The following is a 22,675-nucleotide window of genomic DNA, read 5'->3' as shown; positions in this document are numbered from 1 at the left end:
TTTTTTTTTTGGTTTTTGGGCCACACCCAGTAATGCTCAGGGGTTACTCCTGGCTATGTGCTCAGAAGTTGCTCCTGGCTTGGGGGACCATATGGGACACCGGGGGATCAAACCGAGGTCAGTCCAAGGTTAGCGCAGGCAAGGCAGGCACCTTACCTTTAGCGCCACCGCCCGGCCCCTTATTTTAATATTTTTAATATTTTGAAATTTATTATTATTAGGGGGTAAGGGCCACAAACGGTGTTCAAGGGTTACTTCTGGCTCTGCACTTAGAGATTACATCTGGCAGGCTCCGGGGACCATATTGGGATGCCTGGGATTGAACTCAGGTTGGTCTCATGCTGTTCTATCACTCCAGTCTTCTAGTTTATTTTTATTATAGCTTATGTGATATGGTTATGATAGTGTTTATATTTTTAGGTAGAAAATTAGTACTGCACACCATCACTGGAGAGCCCATCTCCTTTGTCCTTATGTTACCTCTAGTTTAATCCACCCCACCTTCAGTGTTGACTGCAGTTGCAGGTTTTACCACCATCAGGCCCTAGACCCTCCACCTATATACCCTTGTGTTTTTAGTTTTACTTCATTGTCAACCTGGTTCTTAATCAAGAACCCAGAGTTGATTATCATTTGCTACTGTCCATACACTTTTTTCCCCCTCTTCATTACAAATGAGCAAGATCATCTAGTATTTGTCCTGCCTCTGGCTTGCTTTGCTCAATGCGACAGGGTTTCACCATTCCCCCATACCATTCATGTTGACAGTACTACATGACTTGATTTTTTTGTCTGCATTGTATTCCATAATATGTGTACACACACATACACACATATAATCTACAGCCCACTAATTTTTTATTGTTAAATTATCTTTAAACACCGTGATTACAAATATGATTGTAGTATGATTACAGTCATGTAAAAAACACCCCCCTTACCAGTGCAAGATTCCCATCACCAATTTCCCAGATCTTCCTCCTCCCCACCCCACCCACACCTGTACTCAACACAGGCTTTCTACTTCCCTCATTTATTCACATTGTTATGATAGTTCTCAATGTAGTTATTTCTCTAACTACACTCATCATTCTATGTGGTGGGCTTCATGTCATGAGCTGCACTTACCAGCCCTCATCTCTTGTTTCTCAGATACTGCTAAAAATGTCTTTCATTTTTCTTAAAACAAATAGATGAGTGAAACTATTCTGCGTCTTTCTCTCTCCCTCTGACTTATTTCACTCAGCATAATAGATTCCATGTACATCTGTTGTATATGAAAATATTTTCGTAAGATTATCCACGCTTCTCGGCCTTTTGGCTAAGATCAAGTGTAGTATCTATTATCTGATACGTTGTCTATCCGACGACAATATATTGAGTTGATTTTTGGCACTAGGAACTGGAATAGGAGCTTGCTCTCGTCCATTCCACGCATCGATCTGGTATTGCAGTACCTCCAGGAACGGTGCACCAAAAAAAAAAAAAATTATCCTTTGCCTATTGTCCCACCTTGACCCTCCAGGTAGGGGCGCTGTTGAGAGCCAAATAAATAGCGTAGGTTCCTGGCGTTGGGGGGGGGGGGATCTTTTGCCAGAGTTGGTGGGCTGGCTCCAGGTGTTTTGGAACTAGCAAAGGACTCTCCTCACCCAACCTTTTAACCCTTAACCTTCCTGTCCGTGTGGATTATTTGCTGCGGATAAATATTACCAAGATCACCCCCCAAAGAGGGGACAAGGGGATGGGAACCAATTTCTCATTCTGGGAGCTCTTTGCGGATGCTCAAACAATCAACAAAGGTGTAACGGGACCCAACAAATGGGGCAACATATATCCATGTATAGGAAAATTTCATGACTTCATCTCTCCTGACGGTTGCATAGTATTCCCTTGTGTATATGTACCACAGTTTCTTTAGCCATTCATCTGTTGAAGGGCATCTTGGTTGTTTCCAGAGTCTGGCTATTGTAAATAGCACTGCAATAAATATAGGTGTGAGGAAGGAATTTTTGTATTGTATTTTTTGTTCCTCAGGTATATTCCTAGGAGTGGTGTAGCTGGATTGTATGGGAGCTCAATTTCCAGTTTGTGGAGGAATCTCAATATTGCTTTCCATAAAGGTTGGACTAGATGGCATTCCCACCAGCAGTGAAAAAGAGTTCCTTTCTCTCCACATCCACGCCAGCACTGCTTGTTTTCCTTCTTTGTGATGTGTGCCAATCTCAGTGGCGTTAGGTGGTACTTCATAGTTGTTTTGATTTGCCTCTCCTTGACGATTAGTGATGTTGAGCATCATGTGCCTTTTGGTCATTTGTATTTCTTCTTTTACAAAGTGTCTGTTCATTTCTTTCCCCATTTTTTGATAGGGTTAGATGTTTTTTTCTTGTATAGTTCTGTCAATACCTTGTATATTTTGGATATTAGTCCTTTATCTGATGGGTATTGGGTGAATAATTTCTACCATTCAGTGGGTGGCTTTTGCATTCTGGGCACTATCTTCTTTGAGGTGCAGAAGCTTCTCAGCTTAATATAGTCCCATCTATTTATCTTTGCTTCCACTTGTTTGGAGAGTGCTATTTCCTCCTTCAAGATGCCTTTAGTCTCGGGGCCGGCGTGGTGGCGCTAGAGGTAAGGTGTCTGCCTGCCAGTGCTAGCTTAGGACGGACCTCGGTTCGATCCCCCGGCATCCCATATGGTCCCCCAAGCCAGGAGTGACTTCTCAGCGCATAGCCAGGAGAAACCCCTGCGCGTCACCGGGTGTGGCCCAAAAACCATTAAAAAAAAAAAAAGATGCCTTTAGTCTCAATGTCATGGAGTGTTTTACCTACATGTTGTTTTATATACCTTATAGTTTCAGATCTGATATCAAGGTCTCTAATCCATTTGGATTTTACTTTCGTACATGGTGTTAGCTGGGGGTCTGAGTTCACTTTTTTGCACTAATTTCTTTTTTGGTATTTTGGACCACACCCATTTGATGCTCAGGGGTTACTACTGGCTAAGCGCTCAGAAATTGCCCCTGGCTTGGGGGGACCATATGGGACGGGATCGAACCACTCTTTCCTTGGCTAGCACTTGCAAGGCAGACACCTTACCTCTAGCGCCACCTCTCCGGCCCCACTAATTTTTTTTTTAATAAGAGATGGGGGCTAGGAGTGGGAGGGATAGTGTAGTGGTAGGGTGTTTGCCTTGCATGCAGCCAACCCAGGAGATAGTAGTTTGATTCCTGGATCCCATATGGTCCTCCAAGCCTGCCACGGATGATTTCTGAGTGCAGAGCCTGGAGTAACCCCTGAGTGTTGCCTGATGTAACCCCAAAAAAACAAAAAAGAGATGAGGCTGGAAGGGCCAGAGAGATAGCACAGTGTTTGCCTTGCATGCCGTTGACTCAAAACAGACCCAGGTTCAATCCCATATGGTCCCCCAAGCCTGCCAGGAGTTATTTCTGAGGGCAAAGCCAGGAGTAACCTCTGAGCACCACCATGTGTGGCCTAAAAACCAAAACTAAATAAAAAGAGAGGTGCAGGAGAGAGAGCATATATGGGCCATCTGCCTTGCACATAACCAATCCAGAATGGACAGATAGTTCGAATCTCTCTCTTTTTTTTTTTTTTTTTGTGGAGTTTTTGGGTCATACCTGGCAGTGCTCAGGGGTTATTTCTGGCTCCAGGCTCAGAAATTGCTCCTGGCAGGCACAGGGGACCATATGGGGCACCGGGATTCGAACCGATGACCTCCTGCATGAAAGGCAAACGCCTTACCTCCATGCTATCTCTCCGGCCCCAGATAGTTCGAATCTCGGCATCCCATATGGTCCTCTGAGCCTGCCAGGAGCGATTTCTGAGCACAGAGCCAGGAGTAACCCCTGAGCACCGCTGGGTGTGACCCAAAAACAAAACAAACAATAAGGTGGGCTGTAGTATAGCAGGTATGACATTTGTCTTGCTTGTGGCTGACTCAGGTTCAATCCTCTGCATCCATATAGTCCCCGATCCCCCAGGAGTAATTCCTGAATACAGAGCCAGGAATAACCTCTGAGTACTGTCGGATGTGGTCCAAAAACAAAAGTGGGGGGCTACAGTAATAGAACAGTGGGTAGTGTGCTTACTTTACACATGGCTGACCCAGGTTTGAACCCCCCAGCATCCCTATGATCTCCTGAGCCTCCTAGGAGTGATCCCTGATTGCAGAACCTGGAATAAGCCCTGCCAAGTGTAGTTCAATCTCTCATAGCCCTTCCCCCACAAAATGGCCAAGGGCCAGAGAGATAGTCTAGTGCCTAGATGTCGAACCTATGGCACATGTGTCAGCGGTGGCACGCGAAGGCCTTGCAGCTGGCACGCAGGAAGGTCCGCAATTAATACATTTATAAAATTTATAAAGAGTTTTTAGATACTAAAATCTTATTATTAAAGTTTAATTGACGTGCTTGGCACTTGGAGGAAATTCTTTGGTTTTGTGCGGCAGTTTGGGCACTCAGGCTCAAAAAGGTTAGCCATCACTGGTCTAGTGGATAGGGAGGACTTTGTACATAGCCAGTGGGGTTATACTAAGAAGTCCATACAATAAATTTCCCAAGCTTGCCAGGAATAATTCCTGAGCTCAGAGCCTGGAGTAAGCCCCGAACACTGTTGGCCCCAAAATAAAAACAAACAAAAGTCCACCAGAAGATCCAACAGATCCAATGGATCCAAAAGATCCATTGTTGCTGACCTAGTTTTGAATCCTCAGCACCACATAGGCACCTGAGCAACACCTGGGGTTACTCCTGAGCACAGAGTCAGAAATAGCTCCTGAACACCAGGTGTGGCCCAAAAACCCAAAAAGATAAAAGCTCTGAAGAGAAAACTCAATGAACTGGAACATATGCTTTGCATACATAAAACTATTCTAGAAAACAGTTTTGTTATAGCAATAGTCTTATTAATATTGTTAAACATTTTGTTTTTGTACATTTTATCCATTGAAATAGTAGATTGCTTATCAAAATGTAGCTAAATTTAAGGAGTTTTAGAAATTGGCAAATTCTTAGCTTTTTTTTTTTTTTTTTTGGTTTTTGGGCCACACCCGTTTGATGCTCAGGGGTTACTCCTGGCTATGTGCTCAGAAATCGCCCCTGGCTTGGGGGGACCATATGGGACGCCGGGGGATCGAACCGTGGTCCTTCCTTGGCTAGCGCTTGCAAGGCAGACACCTTACCTCCAGCGCCACCTACCCGGCCCCCAAATTCTTAGCTTTTACACTACTGTTTAAATCTCTTTGTGAAAACTGTAGCAACAGTTTACTTCAAACTGTAATGTCCCTTGAGCACCCACTAGGAACAATGCCTGAACAGTCAGGAGTAGCCCATGAGTGCTCCCAGGTCTGACCTAAAACAAATAAAAATAAAAGAATTATAACATGGAAATTCAAAGTATTAACCTAATGTACATTGCTTCTTTTGTTTTGTTTTTGTTTTGGGATCACACCTAGAAGCGCTCAGGGGTAATTCCTGGCTGGCTCTGCACTAAGAAATCACCTCTGGTAGGCTTGGGGGACCATATAGGATGCCAGGAATCGAACCCAGGTCTATCCTGGGTTGGCCGCATGCAAGGCTAATGATCTACCACTGTGCTATCTCTACCTTCCCATCCTATTTCCTTCAAATAAATGTGTCCATTTATTATCATCATAATTATTTTGCAAGTCCTAGGATCAAATCCATGCATTTTAATGATGAGCGACATCCCTAAACCTGTTTGTTTCTTTTAAATAAAATGCAGAATTGGAGAGAGCTCAATAAGTTGAGCACATATTGCCTGGCACTACATAGTGCTCCCAACTACCTCCAGGACCCCTGAGTAGGGAAACAGGAGTAGCCCTGAGCACTGCTCAATGTGGACCAGACCCACCTCCCGAAACAAAGAAATTCAATTCCTCTCACAGCTCATACTGTGATTTCTGGTGGCTAGAAAGTTCCTTTCTAAGATACTTCACTGCCATCTGTTGGAATACTGCTATAATAACTATATAAATTAATGGTAACAACAATGAATGGAACCTCTTGATATCAATGTTCAATTTGTATAAATGTGAATTAGCTCCCTGCCTGTGACCTACAGCGTCTCAGGAGACCAGAGGTAGGACTTAAAGAGGTAGGCTGGCTGATGGTCCTGAAGCCATACCCCATAAGGCCTGGAGTTGAGACCCAAATCCTATCACTTCTCACTTTAGTTGCTGTGCTTTTTGTTAGGGGTGGTGGGGTAGAGGTGGCACACCAGCTCAGTGATCATTCCTGCAGGGTCTATGGGTTTGAAAAATCAAAGCCCTGTTGACCTTGTGCAAGGCAAGTGTCATACCCTGCTGTACTCTTCAGTTCCAAGACTCATTTTTATTTTCCTTCGTAGAACCATCTCTTCTAATCTGAGATGAAGACTAGTTCTCATGATATAAAGATCAAATAGAGGGGCCGGAGCGATACCACAGCGGTAGGACATTTGCCTTGCACACAGAGGATCCATAGTCAGGAGTAACCCCTGAGTGCCACCAGATGTAGCCTCAAAACAAACAAACAAACAAAAACTGTAAAAGGAAAATCAAATAGACCTCAACTTGATGGCTGCCCAGGGAGGCTGGTGGGATGCTGACTTGTACAGGTGCTCAAGGCAGACTTGACCAGCTGAAATCTCCTAGATATCTCCCCAGGGATGGGAGTGTCAAGAAAGTTATAGTGGCGCCAGAGAGATAACATGGAAGTAGAGCATTTGCCTTGCATGCAGAAGGACGGTGGTTCGAAATCCGGCATCCCATATGGTCCCCCGAGCCTGCCAGGAGCGATTTCTGAGCGTAGAGCCAGGAGTAACCTCTGAGCACTTCCAGGTGTGACCCAAAAAACAAAAAGAAAAAAAAAAGTTATAGTACTTTCTTTGAGCTATTACAACTGCTTTTGGACTCTATTTCACCGAAGTCACCTATAGCCTTAGGTGAGATGGGTACGAATTAAATGATCTGCAAGAGACCAACTTTTTGTGTCTTTGTGTGTTCTTTGGACAACACACTGGTTGTGGTTATTCAGTAAGCCTTCAGGGGTTACTCCTGGCACCGCACTCAGAAATTACTCAGATTACTCCTGGCAGTCTAGAGGAACCATATGAGTTTGCCAGGGATTAAACCTGAGACTACCACATGCAAAGCAAATGCCCTACCCATTGTTCTAGTGTTCAGACCCTGAGACCCTACTTCTTTCTTTTTTTTTTTTTTTTTGGTTTTTGGGCCACACCCAGCTGTCTGCTCAGAAATAGATCCTGCAGGCACGGGGGACCATATGGGACACCGGGATTCGAATCAACCACCTTAGGTCCTAGATCGGCTGCTTGCAAGGCAAACGCCACTGTGCTATCTCTCCGGGCCTGAGACCCTACTTCTTTAGGAAGCCATATCTCTCACCTATAGAATCATCTGAGTATAGCAGACCCCCAAATGATGCTCTATTTTAATATTTTCATTATAATGAATTGATGAAATGTTAAAAAATAATCAATCCTGGGCGTTTGCCTCGCACTCTGCTGACCTGGGATGGACCCGTGTTTGATTAACCCCCAGCATCCCATATGGTCCCTCAATTTCTGAGTGCAGAGCCAGGAGTAAACTCTGAGCGCTGCTAAGTGTGACCCCAAAACAAACAAACAAAATCAATCCTGACCAACACTAGAAAACATGTTATTTAAGAAATTGTATTTTGGCCCGGAGAGATAGCACAGCGGTGTTTGCCTTGCAAGCAGCCGATCCAGGACCTAAGGTGGTTGGTTCGAATCCCGGTGTCCCATATGGTCCCCCGTGCCTGCCTGGAGCTATTTCTGAACAGACAGCCAGGAGTAACCCCTGAGCACCACCGGGTGTGGCCCAAAAACAAACAAAAAAAACAAACAAAAAAAAAACAAGAAATTGTATTTTGGGCAGGAGTGACAGAATGTCAGGTAGAGCTTTAGCCTGAAAGAGAGCCAATCTGGGTTTGATTTTTGGCATCTCATATTGTGCCATGAGTCTGCAAGGAGTAATTCCTGGGTGCAAAGCCAGGATTAAATCCTGAGCAATGTCTGGTATGGTCTAAAACAAACCCCCAAAATTGTATTTTGATTGTTTTTGGGTCACAGCCGCCAGCGCTCAAGGGACCATATGGGATGCTGGGATTCTTTTTCTTTTTTTTGATTTTTGGGTCACACCTGGCAGCGCTCAGTGGTTACTCCTGGCTCTACGTTCAGAAATTGTCCCTGGCAGGTTCAGGGGACCATATGGGATGCCGGGATTAGAACCACCTTCCTTCCGAATGCAAGGCAAGCGCCTTACCTCCAGGTTATCTCTCCGGCCCCAGGATGCTGGGATTCTAACCACTGTCTGTCCTGGATCAGTTGTATGCAAGACAAATGCCCTCCACTGTGCTATCTCTCCGGCCCTTTAAATTTTATTTTATTAAAACCATTGTGATTGCTGAGCGTGGTGGCCCGCGCCTGTAGTCCCAGCTACTCGGGAGGCTGAGGCCAGAGTATTGATGGCTTGAATCCAGGAGTTCTGGGCTGCAGTGCGCTATACCGATCGGGTGTCCGCACTAAATTCGGCATCAATATGGTGACCCCCCGGGAGCGGGGGACCACCAGGTTGCCTAAGGAGGGGAGAACCGGCCCAGGTCGGAAACGGAGCAGGTCAAAGCTCCGGTGCTGATCAGTAGTGGGATCGCGCCTGTGAATAGCACTGCGCTCCAGCCTGGGCAACATAGTGAGATCCTGTCTCTTAAAGAAAATAAAAAAAAGGGACCGGGAAGGTGGCGCTAGAGGTAAGGTGTCTGCCTTGCAAACGCTTCGAACCTCGGTTCGATCCCCCGGTGTCCCATATGGTCCTCCCAAGCCAGGGGCGATTTCTGAGCACATAGCCAGGAGTAACCCCTGAGCGTCAAACGGGTGTGGCCCAAAAACCAAAAAAAAAAAAAACAAAAAAAAATAAAATAAAATAAAGAGAAAAGAAAAAAATTGTATTTTACAATGTCCTTCATACTTGGGTTTCAGACATACAATGAATCAGGGCCAATCCCACCACCAGTGTCAACCTCCCTCCATCAATGTTCCCAGAGTGCGTCCCACACCACTACTCTTAGCCTCCCATCCTGCATCCTGCCAGTATAATAGGCCTATATTACAGTTTAGATAGAGTTTGGGTCTCTTTTTTTTTTTTTTTTTTTTTTTTGTGGTTTTTGGGTCACACCCGGCAGTGCTCAGGGGTTACTCCTGGCTCCATGCTCAGAAAGTGCTCCTGGCAGGCACGGGGGACCATATGGGACGCTGGGATTCGAACCGATGACCTCTTGCATGAAAGGCAAACGCCTTACCTCCATGCTATCTCTCCAGCCCCGAGTTTGGGTCTCTTGATTCCATTGTTGTTGTTTTTGGCTTGGATATTTAGTTCTGTCCTTTTATTTATTTATTTTTTTTTTTTAGATTTTGGGTTTTGGGCCACACCCGGCAGTGCTCAGGGGTTACTCCTGGCTCTGTGCTCAGAAGTGGCTCCTGGCAGGCTCTTTGGGGATCATATGGAATGCCATGGATTGAACCGGGGTCTGTCTCAGGTCAGCTGAATGCAAGGTAAACACCCTACCTGTTGGACATTTTTTAAATCTCTGCCAATGGACCTGGCCCCATTCTTCCATATTGGTAGTTTCTTTCCTTCTTCTCACTATACTCTGGGGTGTTTGAACCAACTCCCATTTAGACCATTGCCTTTCTGCATGCAGTTATTCTAAATACCATATATAGGTGATATAATTCTGTATTTATCTTTCTTCTTCTGGCTTACTTCATTTAACATAACATCTAAGTTTCATCTATATAATTGCAAATTGCATAATTGAAACTATGAATTGAAGCTTTGTAGTATTCCACTGTATATGTGTACCACATCTTTATGATCCATTCGTCTGTTGTTGGGCATCTAGGTTGAGTCCAAGTCTTCTCTATTGCATTAAGTGTTGCAGTAAATAATGGTGTGCATACATCCTTTGGATGAATCTTTTTCTGTTTTAGGGATATATACTCAAAAGAGGGATTGCTGGGTTATATGGAAGCATAATTTTTAGTACCCTTTATATTGTTTTCCAGAGGGGTTAGGCCAGGAAGCATTCCTACTAGCAGTGAATGAGAGTTTTTTTCTCACCACATCCCTTCCAATAAAGATTGTTCCTAGTATTTTTGGTTTTTTTTTTTTTTTTGGGGCCACACCCGGCAGTGCTCAGGGGTTTCTCCTGGCTGTCTGCTCAGAAATAGCTCCTGGCGGGCACGGGGGACCATATGGGACACCGGGATTCGAACCAACCACCTTTGGTCCTGGACCGGCTGCTTGCAAGGCAAACGCCGCTGTGCTATCTCTCCGGGCCCGTTCCTAGTATTTTTGATATGTGCCATCCTCATTGATGTAAGATGGTATCTCATTGTTGTTGTCTTGATTTGGACTTCTCTAATGATAAGTGATGGTGAGCATTTAGTCATGTGTCGGTTGGCCATCTGTTGGTCTTCCTCAGAGAAGTGTCTGTTCATTTCCTCTCCCCATTTTTTTTTTTTTTTTTTTGGTTTTTGGGCACACCCAGCTGCGCTCAGGGTTACTCCTGGCTCTTTGCTCAGAAATCGCTCCTGGCAGACTCATAGGACCACATGGGATGCTAGAATTTGAACCACCGTCCTTCTGCATGCAAGGCAAAAGCCCTACCTCCATGCTATCTCTCCAACCCTCCTCTCCCCATATTTTAATGGGATTTTTAGGTTTTGTAGAGTAACCTTTGTGAGTTCTTTGTATAATCCTAGATATCAAACCTTTGGGGCTGGAGCAGTGGCACTAGAGGTAAAGCATCTGCCTTGCAAACACTAGCCTAGGATGGACCGTGGTTCGATCCCCAGCATCCCATGTGATTCCCTCCCCCCCAGCCAGGAGCGATTTCTGAGCACATAGCCAGGAGTAACCCCTGAGAGTCAAATGGGCGTGGCCCCCCAAAACAAACAAGAAACAAACAAACCTTTTTCTGATGTGTTGAGGACAAAAATTTTCTCTCGTCTTCTTTTTTTTTTTTTTTTTTGGTTTTTGGGCCACACCCAGTAATGCTCAGGGGTTACTCCTGGCTATGTGCTCAGAAGTTGCTCCTGGCTTGGGGGACCATATGGGACACCGGGGGATCGAACCGCGGTCCGTCCAAGGTTAGCGCAGGCAAGGCAGGCACCTTACCTTTAGCGCCACCGCCCGGCCCCTCGTCTTCTAATTTTAGCCCATGTTCCTTTTCTTTTCTTTCTTTTTTTTTTTTCTTTTTTCTTTTTTTTTTTTTTTTTTGGTTTTTGGGTCATACCTGCCAGCGCTCAGGGATTACTCCTGGCTCTATATTCAGAAATCGCTCCTGGCAGGCTCAGGGGACCATATGGGATGCCGGGATTCGAACCACCGGCCTTCTGCACGCAAGGCAAACTCCTTACCTCCATGCTATCTCTCCAGCCCACCATGTTTCTTTTGCCATACAGATACTTTTTAATTTGGGGATGGAGAAATATTACAGTGGATAGGACAGCACCACAAAACAAAGGAAAAATAATTTCATGGATTAAAGAGGTAATATAATACAGGTAGGGAGTTTGCCTTTCACACAGTTGACTCAGGTTCTCAAATAGTGCAGGTCCCCAGCATCCCAAATAGTCCACTGAGCCTTGACAAGAGTGATTTCTTAGTGTAGAGTTATGAGTAAGCCCTAAGCACTTACCAGGTGTGGCCAAAACAAATAACAAACAAACATATGTATATATTGGGGGGGCCTGGATATATAGCACAGCATGTAGGAGTTTGCCTTGCATGCGACTGAAGGGGTTCTATCCCCAGCATTCATATGGTTCTCTGAGCCTGCTAGGGGTGATTTTGTTTTTTGGGAGGGACCCACACCCGGTGGCACTCAGGTGTTACTCCTGGCTCTGCATTCAGAAATTGCTTTTGGCAGGCTCGGGGAACATTGCAGGATGCCAGGGATTGAAGATTGAACCCAGGTCTGTCCTTGGTAAGCTGTGTGGAAGCCAAGCGCCCTACCCGCTATGCTATTTCTTGACCCCCAACCAGGAATGATTTCTGAGTGCAGAGCCAGGAGTAACCCCTGGGTGCTGCCAAATATGACACCAAAACAAAACAAAAATTGTTATTTTAGAGCCACACTTGAAGTAATCTCTGAGAACCATCTAGTATGCCACTGCCTGCATTTCCCCCTCCCCCCCAATCCTTCCTCCAAAGAAACTGACTTTTTTTGTTTGTTTGTTCTTGGGGTCACACCTGGTGGCACTCAATGGTTACTTCTGCTCCTAGGAGACTTGGGGGGCCATATGGGATGCCAGGGATCGAACCTGTGTCTGTCCTGGGTCAGCAGCATGCAAGGCAAACGCCCTACTGCTGTGCTATCAGTCCAGCCCAGAAACTGACTTTTTGTTATGGTTATTTGCTTAAAGTAAAGGTTTCCAAGACTGTATGGATGATTTTTAGTGAAGACTTAATGGCATTTAGGATTAAAATAGGAACTGGAGAGATAGCATGGATATAGGGCGTTTGCTTTGCATGCAGAAGGACGATGGTTAGAATCCCGGCATCCCATATGGTTCCTGCCAGGAGTGATCCCTGAGTGCTGCTGAGTGTGACCCCCCCCTCTTCCCCCAAAAAAAGGTTTCCAGGTTCCCATCAATAGACAGTTGCTGTTTTCTTCCTTCTGGTCTTCTTGATATATATATATATATATATATATATATATATATATATACATACATTTATACAAGATAGATAGATAGATAGATGATAGATATATAGATGTAAATTTCAGGCCTAAGAGTTAGCTCAGGGCCCGGAAAGATAGCACAGCGATGTTTGCCTTGCAAGCAGCCGATCCAGGATCTAAGGTGGTTGGTTTGAATCCCGGTGTCCCATATGGTCCCTCGTGCCTGCCAGGAGCTATTTCTGAGCAAACAGCCATGAGTAACCCCTGAGCACCGCTGGGTGTGGCCCAAAAACAAAAACAAAAACAAAACAAAAAAAAAGAGTTAGCTCAATGGGTTGACATGTGTGCTTTATAGTAGGGGAACTGGCACTGAATTATTTTCATACTGCTTCTGGGAATTGCCTTGGAGCATAGAACTGAGTGTAGCCTCCAAGCACTGCTGAGTGTGGGCAAATAATAAAAACAACAACAAAAATTTGTTAATATTTGTTGGCCTGCTAGTCCCCCATGCCTGCCAGGAGTGATTTCTGAGCCCAAAGATTACCTCTGAGCACCACCAAGTGTAGTCCAAAAAACAAAACCAAACAACAAATATTTTTCTTGGCCTGGAGAGATAGTAGAGTGGGCAAAGCGTTGGCCAGCCTCAGATTAATTCCCAGCACCACTTATAGTCACCTGAGCATAGATAGGTGCCATCCCTGAGAACGAATATAGGAGTAGCTAAGAGCAGCTGTAGAGCTAGACCTGAGAGCTGCCAAGTCTGACCCCCAAACAAAACAAAATAAAAATTAATAACACTGGCCAAAAGATACTTGGCTTATTTTATTTTGGTTTTAAGCTACACCTGGCAATTTTCAGGGGTTACTTCTGGCTTTGCACTCAGGAATTACTCCTGGTGCTTCGAGGACCATATGAGATGTCAGGGGTCAAACCCAAGTCGGCCATGTATAGTACCTGCTGTATTTTCTCTCCAGTCCCAACAAAAGATTTTTGGATATTGTAAGCATACTGCATATAATAGCAGTTGTCAATAACTTACACTCATGTCCCAAATAGCTCTTCCACCAAAGTTAGTTCTTCTTCAGAATAATTACATACAGAATTGCTGGGCCTATGGTCCCAGTGAGGAGCCTGTCCTAGAGAGCATGAGATGAAACCATCCCAGTTGACTTCTGTTGTGTCACTTTCTAAAATGTCAGAAGGTAATATGACTACTATGTGGTCTGTGATAAACCTCAGGCTTCAAGATTACTGGAAAGACAGTGTAGCAGCTAAAGTTAAGGCATTTCTCTTGAATATCTCTGACCTGGGTTCAATGCTGGACATCACATATGGTTCCTGAGCCTGCCAAGAGTGATTCCCGAGCACAGCCAGGTATGGTTCCAAAACAAAACAAAACAAAAAAGTTTACTGAAAAAAAGATTTTCCCCTACTACCCCCCCTTTCCACCCACCTGACAGTGTTCAAGGACTCTTCCTAGTTCTGTGCTCAATAAAGACCACCCCTTTGAGTTCCTTAGGGAGCCATATATAGTGTGGGATTCAAACCAGGGTCATAAGGATGCAACAAATGCACCTTAATCCCTGCACTATTCCACTGGCTTCTTTCTTCTTTTCTAAATTAAAGAAAGCAGGTTGAAGAGAGAGTACAGCAGCTAAAGTATTTGTCTTGCATGTTGCTGACCTGGGTTTGATCTTTGCACTCCTTACAGTCCCCCAAGCCCCACCAGGAGTGAACCCTTAGGAGAGAGACAGGAACAAGACCTGAGCATTACTGAATATGGACCTTTCCACAAAAAATGTCCGTTTTTGCTGTTCTCCTTCTATGCTTTTTTTGGTTTTGTTTTTGGAACACACCCGGTGGCGCTCAGGGGTTGCTCCTGGCTCTGTGCTCAGAAGTCACTCCTAGCAGGTTCAGGGAACCATATCGGATGCTGGGGATAGAACTTGGGTCAGTCCTTGTCAGTCCTGGGTCATCCAAGAGCAAGGCAAATGCCGTACCACTGTACTATCACTCCAGTCCTCTCCCTGTACCCTTCTTTTTTTGGGGGGTATCATACCCGGCAGTGCCCAGGGGTTACTGATGGCTCTACACTCAGAAATCGCTCCTGGCAGGCTCGGAGATCATATGGGATGCCGGGATTCGAACCACCATCCTTCTGCGTCTAAGGCAAATGCCCTATCGCTGTGCTATCTCTGATCCCCCCACCCCCGTACCCTTTGAATTAAGAAATGCCTTCTTGGGGCTGGAGATAGCATGGAGGTAAGGCATTTGCCTTGCATGCAGAAGGACCGTGGTTTGAATCCCGGCTTCCCATATGGTCCCTTGAGTCTGCCAGGAGCGATTTCTGAGCATAGAGTTAGGAGTAACCCCTGAGCGCTGCAGGGTGTGACTCCCCCAAAATAAATGCATCAATTTAACAGAATGAACAACTAATAACAAGAGCTTACTAAACCTTCTGTCATTGTATTAATGACTTTATTGGAGATACAATTATTTTCACAATTGTGCTTGTTACTGTACTTTTTTTTTTCTTTTTTAAAACTGTCTTCTCTTCCTTTTTTTTTTTGTTTGTTTTTGGGCCACACCCATTTGACACTCAGGGGTTACTCCTGGCTATCCGCTCAGAAATCGCCCGTGGCTTGGGGGGACCATATGGGACGCCGGGCGGACGGTCCTTCCCTAGTGCTTGCAAGGCAGACACCTTACCTCGAGCGCCACCTTCCCGGCTCCTTCTCTTCCTTTTTTTGTTTTTGTTTTTGTTTGGTTTTTGGGCCACACCCGGCGGTGCTCAGGGGTTACTCCTGGCTGTCTGCTCAGAAATAGCTCCTGGCAGGCACGGGGGACCATATGGGACACCGGGATTCGAACCAACCACCTTTGGTCCTGGATCGACTGCTTGCAAGGCAAAGGCCGCTGTGCTATCTCTCCGGGCCCTTCTCTTCCTTTTTTAAAAAAAAAAAAATTTTTTTTTTTGGCTTTATGGGCCACACCCGGTGACGCTCAGGGGTTACTTCTGGCTATGTGTCAGAAATCGCTCCTGGCTTGGGGGACCACATGGGACGCCAAGGAATCAAACCGCAGTCAGTACTAGGCTAGTGCCAGCAACGCAGACGCTTTATCACTCTCCACTACTGCTCTGGCCCTTTTTGTTTTTTGATTTTTTTGATTTTTGGGTCACCCCCGGCAGTGCTCAGGGGTTACTCCTGTCTCTACGCTCAGAAATTGCTCCTGGGGGGCCGGTGAGGTGGCAAAGTTAGAGGCAAAGTGTCTGCCTTGCAAGCGCTAGCCAAGGAACGGACCGGGCCACGGTTCGATCCCCCGGCGTCCCATATGGTCCCCCCCAAGCCAGGGGCGATTTCTGAGCGCATAGCCAGGAGTAACCCCTGAGCATCAAACGGGTGTGGCCCAAAAAAACAAAAAAACAAACAAACAAAAAATAGAAATCGCTCCTGGCAGGCTCGGGGGACCACATGGGATGCCGGGATTTGAACCACCGACCTTCTGCATGCAAAGCAAATGCCCTACCTCCATGCTATCTCTCTGGCTCCTCTCCGGCCCTTTTTAAAATAAATTTGCTTTCACTTATCTGACAACAAATGTTCTGGTCAACCATGTCATGCATTTTCTTTATGTAAAGTAAAAGTAAAAAAATAACAACACCAACAACAACGAAATACCTTCTCTTGGAGCTGGAGCAATAGTACAGTAGGTATGGTGCTTGGCCTTGCAAGCCTCTGACCAGGGTTCAATCTCTGCCAAATGCTTTCTCCAGCATCACCTGGAGTAATTCCTGAGCTCAGAGCCAGGTATAAGCCCTGAGCATCATTGGGTGTGGTCCAAAAACAAACAACAAACAAAATATAAAAACACATGTCTTATTTTGATGTATTGTTGCAGTGATAGGAAAGTTGGAAACATGAACAGGTAGCTAAGCAAAGGTATCCAGTGAAGCAGCGAGATGTGGGAGCTCTGAGTGACCCATTCTGGTACTTGGGCAGAGGTGAATAGGTCACAAATCCTAAGTTATGATTCAGAACAGAAGGACACAACCCACCTGTTATCTAGGCATGAAAGGGAGCAGGATTACTGAAATAATTAATAAATTAACAAATGTCTCTAAAACAGAATGGGGGCTGGAGTGATAGCAGAGAGGTAAGGCATTATACTTGCATGTGGCAACCTCGGATTGACCCAGGTTCGATCCATGACATTCCATATGGTTCCCTGAACCTGCCAAGAGCGACTTCTGAGCATAGAGCCAGGAGTAACCCTGAAGCGCCACTGGGTGTGGCCCAAAAATCCCCCCAAATAATAATAAAAATAAATAAAACAATGTATTTATCACAACAACTAGCAGTGAGGGTCTCTCTCCAAGTTCCATGTTGTTCTCCTTCTGCCTCAATGTACTTCAGTATACTGTGGAGAAGTAACCAGTTGAGAAACTACATTCTCATGCAACTCCATTTTCTTTCTCTTTGCTTCACCATTGCCATGTTTGCCAGAAAAACTCCTATAAAAAGTGCTCTGTATGGGCTGGAGAGATAGCATGGAGGTGGGGTGTATTCCTTGCATGCAGAAGGATGGTAGTTTGAATCCCAGCATCCCATATGGTCCCCCGAGCCTGCCAGGAGCAATTTCTGAGCACAGAGCCAGGGTGTGACCCAAAAACAAAAGTGCTCTGTACCCCTGTTCTGGGCTGAAACTTTAGGTGATTATCTAGTTGAAGTCTCTATTTTTGGTGGGTGGGACATGCAGTAGCACTGAGGGGTGCTGTGATATTGCTCTGGCCCCTATTTGAGTCTATCTTTTTATTTTATTTTATTTTGTTTTTTTTTGGGTTACACCTGGCGGTGCTCAGGGGTCACTCCTGGCTTTGCGGTCAGAAGTCGCTCCTGGCATGTTCGGGAAACCATATGGGATGCCAGGATTCGAACCAACGTCTGTTCAAATCAGCTGCGTGCAAGGCAAACGCCTTACCGCTGTGCTATCTCTCTGGCCCCTATTTGAGTCTATTTTAATATTAAATAATTAAACCTCCTGAATTTCTTGACTAAAGATGATTTAAGGAAATTGTTTTATAACAGTAAGCCCTGAACACTGCCTGGTCCAAAAACAAAACAATTTATTTATTTAGGTTTTTGGGCCACATCCAGCAACGTTCAGGGGTTACTCCTGACTCTGTGCTCAGAAATCACTCCTGGAAGGCTCAGGGGACTATTTGGGATGCCAGGATCAAACCCAATTCTGGGGGCCGGGCGGTGGCGCTAAAGGTAAGGTGCCTGCCTTGCCTGCGCTAGCCTTGGACGGACCGCGGTTCGATCCCCCGGTGTCCCATATGGTCCCCCAAGCCAGGAGCAACTTCTGAGCACATAGCCAGGAGTAACCCCTGAGCGTTACCGGGTGTGGCCCAAAAATAAAAACAAACAAACAAAAAACAATTCTGTCCTGGATCGGCTGCATGCAAGGCAAACTCTCCACCGCTGTGCTATCGCTCCAGCCCCCCCCCCATTTTTTATTTTTTATTTTTTTGTTTTTGGGCCACACCCGGCGGTGCTCAGGGGTTACTCCTGGCTGTCTGCTCAGAAACAGCTCCTGGCAGGCACGGGGGACCATATGGGACACCGGGATTCGAACTAACCACCTTTGGTCCTGGATCGGCTGCTTGCAAGGCAAACACCGTTGTGCTATCTCTCCGGGCCCACATCCAAAAATTTTTGATAATAATTATTTTATTTTATTTTATTTTATTATTATTATTTTTTTTTTGTGTGTGGTTTTTGGGTCACACCCGGCAGTGCTCAGGGGTTATTTCTGGCTCCACGCTCAGAAATTGCTCCTGGCAGGCACAGAGGACCATATGGGGCGCCGGGATTCGAACTGATGACCTCCTGCATGAAAGGCAAACGCCTTACCTCCATGCTATCTCTCCGGCCCCCAAACAGGGTTACCCAGAAGGGAGTTTTTTTTTGTTTGTTTTTTGGGCCACACCCGGCGGTGCTCAGGGATTACTCCTGGCTGTCTGCTCAGAAATAGCTCCTGGCAGGCACGGGGGACCATATGGGACGCCGGGATTCGAACCAACCACCTTTGGTCCTGCATGGGCTGCTTGCAAGGCAAACGCCGCTGTGCTATCTCTCCGGGCCCAATAATTATTTTAAATGCTGAGCAGCTTCTTTTTTTTTCTTTTTTTTTTTTTTTTTGGTTTTTGGGCCACACCCGGTGGTACTCAGGGGTTACTCCTGGCTGTCTGCTCAGAAATAGCTCCTGGCAGGCATGGGGGACCATATGGGACACCGGGATTCGAACCAACCACCTTTGGTCCTGGATCAGCTGCTTGCAAGGCAAACACCGCTGTGCTATCTCTCCGGGCCCTGAGCAGCTTCTTAATGTATAATAAAGATAAAATATTTATTAAATACAATTTATACCATATTGTTCTAAAGTTAGAATTTTAGTTGATTTTAATTACAATTAACTTCTTGTTTATTATTGTTTTGGGGTTCCTGGGCCGTATTCAGTAGTGCTCAGGGCTTATCCCTGACTCTGCATTAAGGAATTACTCCTGGTGTGGTTCAGGGGACCATATGGAATGTTGAGGATCAAACTCAGTTGACCAGATGTGAGGATCTATTTCCTTGCCCCTGTACTATCTCTCTGGAATGTGACTTTAATTTCCTGATAAGTTAAAAATAGTGTGTTATTTTAATTCTGTAAAATCCATTATTGTAAATGTAATCATCTTATTAATTTACTTTTTCCTATGTAATATTTTTGTATGATTTTTGTCTATTATAGGCAAAGTGATACTAGCTAGAAAAATGATAACTATTTTCTGACAGCAGAGGAAAAAAAACAAAACTATTCAATTACCATTGTATAGACTTTTTTTTTAAAGGTATCATTTACATTGAAAAAACCCGACTCTTCTTTTAGTCAATAGTTCTATGGGTTTTGACAAACATTATCAATCAATAATAAAGCCCTTAACAATGTGTAACCACCACAAAAGAGACACCCCCTCCCCCGCCCCATTAAATCTTTGAGAGCTCAGTCATGGTTAAATATATCTTCCTTTGGGACTAGTCCAAGAGCCTTTCTCTTCCTCTAGACTTTCTGGACTTTCCCAGGAAGCTCTTGGCTCTTGAGTTGATGGGAATCACGAGGCCTCTATGTTCACAGTCTAAGGGATGGGGAACGATACTGCACATAGAAGGTCATCCACCCAATCCTAAAAATTCTCTCAACCTACTGAGAATCAACCAGTGATTCTCTTGGACTTTTTTTTTTTTTTTTTTTTTTTTTTTTTTGGTTTTTGGGTCACACCTGGCGGTGGCGCTCAAGGGTTACTCCTGGCTCTATGCTCAGAAATTGCTCCTGGCAGGCTCAGGGGACCATATGGGATGCCGGAATTCGACCACCATCTTGCTGCATGCAAGGCAAACACCCTACCTTCAAGCTATCTCTCCCACCCCCTCTTGGATTTTTCAAGAGCAAAAGTATTCTCTGATCAAGACAGTCCCCACTCTCGGCCTCCTCAGAACTACAACACATAAACATATATTTATAAACACAGACTTACATAAGAGACCAACATAAAAAATATCCACATCAGGGCCAGAGCAATAGCACGGTAGTAGGGCGATTAGTGGTAGGTAGCATTGGGCCGATTCAGGATAACCCTGAGCGTTACCGGGTGTGGCCCAAAAAAGAAAAAAAAATTCACATGGGCAAAATACACAAATATGAATTTAAAACATCAAGTTGTTGCTAGTGGTGTGGTGTGTGTGTGGGAAGCCACAGAGTGAGCGAAGGTAGCCTCAACTGAGAGTGCTATTGCCTTCCTGTTGGGCCCACAATGACCTCACCTTGTTGATGACCTGGTGTGAACTGGTGAAGGGCTGGGGGAATCAAGACTCAAGCTAGACAGTAAAGTCCTGAAACCTCATTGATGTGTCTTCCAACTACCCCTGAGACTCACTGTAGCTGGTCCCTACCAGTTGGGGGCTTTGGTTCTCAGGCCAAAGGAAGATTACACACTTCACAGGAAAATGAGAGTCAGTTGTAATCTTCACATAGGTTTCTGAGGTTCCTTATCTTCTATTTTTTTCTTTAGTTTTTGGAGCATATCAGTGGTGCTCAGGGGGTACTCCTGGATTTGCACTCATGAGTTACTCCTGGAAGTGTTCAGAGGACCATATGGGATGCTGGCGATTAAACTTGAATCTGCCTTTGGAAGGCATATACCCTCCCCACTCCATTACCACTCTGGCCCCTCTTTATTATCTTTTCTTATAGAAAAGAAGTTCAGGATAAGATGAAGTGTGAAGTAAATAATCATATCTAAAAATATTATAGGAGAGCCCTGTAAAGGAAGAAATAGTGTAGCCTGAGTAAAGGAATAAGGGAGACTCCAGCCTGGAAGACACTAGGGTTGACTTGCAAACGGAGTAAGCCTTTACTAACCCTTTTGTGGTTTTCACTGCAAATATGCTAGAGAATTGTGAACTGAAAAGAACCTTGATTTGTAGACTATGAATTCCACTAGAATTCTAGAATCTGGATTGCTCTGAGTAGTCTCCATTCTTTTTTTTTTGGGGGGGGGTGTCACACCCCGCAGTGCTTAGGGGTTACTCCTGGCTCAGTGCTCAGAAATAGCTCCTGGCAGACTCATCTCCATGCTCTCTCTGGCCCCTCCATTCTTTTTCTTTTTCTTCATTTGTTTCTTTTTTGTTGTGGGGCCACATTCAGCTGTGTGGCTTACTAAGTGCTCAGAGAGAACTCCTGGGAGGGCTTGGGGGATCATAAAGGATGTGGGGAATAGAACCTAGGTTGGCCCCCTACAAAGCAGGTGATCTACCCACTCACTGTACAAGTCGCTTAGGCCCCTTAACTCAGATTCTTTTTTTTTTTTTTTTTTTTTTTTTGGTTTTTGGGCCACACCCGTTTGACGCTCAGGGGTTACTCCTGGCTATGTGCTCAGAAATCGCCCCTGGCTTGGGGGGACCATATGGGACGCCGGGGGATCGAACCGCGGTCCGTTCCTTGGCTAGCGCTTGTAAGGCAGACACCTTACCTCTAGCGCCACCTTCCCGGCCCCTTAACTCAGATTCTTGATCAGGGTTTTTTATTCCTGCAGAATCCTTTCCTGAAAGGTTTTAGCTTTCTGGTTTGGGCTTGGGTAGGAGTTCCTTTTCAAATCACTTCTTAATTTTATGGCTGCTTGAAATGAATTGCCAAGAGGCCTCCTTCCCACCTGATTGCCTAATTCAAAGTGCATGCCTAAGGGGTAGAGCACTAGCTTTGTGTGTGGGAAGTCATGATTGATCAGAATTGGATTCCAGACACTAGCACCCAGGCACCAGTACTGTATGATCCAGGAGCAACTCCCTCAGAATATCCCCAAGCACTGCAGAGTATGGCCCCCTTCCCCAAAAGCACATACCTACCTATACATGATTATCCCTATACAAATTCTCATACACAAATTTTGGGAAAGTTGCATCACTTGTGAAAATTTTTGCAAATTGCTCTTATTGTTCAACTTCATACTTCCTCATGCAATGGGGCATTAGATGCTATCTTTTCTTCTTATTTTGGGTCACACCCATCTCTGTGCAGAGAGGGTGGCTTGCGGCTGTGCTCAGGAAACCATGCCTCTTGAGCTCATTCTTGGGCTCCTAATACTTACTCATCTTCAGAAAATCCTTGTTTCAATGGGTTATACTGGCTGAAGGGTGGTGGGGGTTTTTTGGGTTTTTGGTTTTTGGGCCACACCCGGCAGTGCTCAGAGGTTACTCCTGACTATGCGCTCAGAAATTGTCCCTGGCTCAGGGGACCATAGGGACGCTGCGAGATTGAACCACAGTCCGTCCTAGGTTAGCCATGTGCAAGGCAAGTGCCCTATCACTGCACCACCAGTCCCGC

The 22,675-nt window shown here is 45.3% G+C and overlaps 1 pseudogene; it reads left to right on the top strand.

Moving 5' to 3' along the window:
- The first annotated feature begins 1,301 nt into the window (after positions 1-1,301).
- Positions 1,302-1,479, top strand: LOC126019538 (uncharacterized; annotated as a pseudogene).
- Positions 1,480-22,675: the final 21,196 nt, after the last annotated feature.

Source organism: Suncus etruscus, chromosome 9 (assembly GCF_024139225.1).
Source record: "Suncus etruscus isolate mSunEtr1 chromosome 9, mSunEtr1.pri.cur, whole genome shotgun sequence".
NCBI classification, from domain to species: domain Eukaryota; kingdom Metazoa; phylum Chordata; class Mammalia; order Eulipotyphla; family Soricidae; genus Suncus; species Suncus etruscus.
This window is presented reverse-complemented; position numbering and strand designations above follow the sequence as displayed.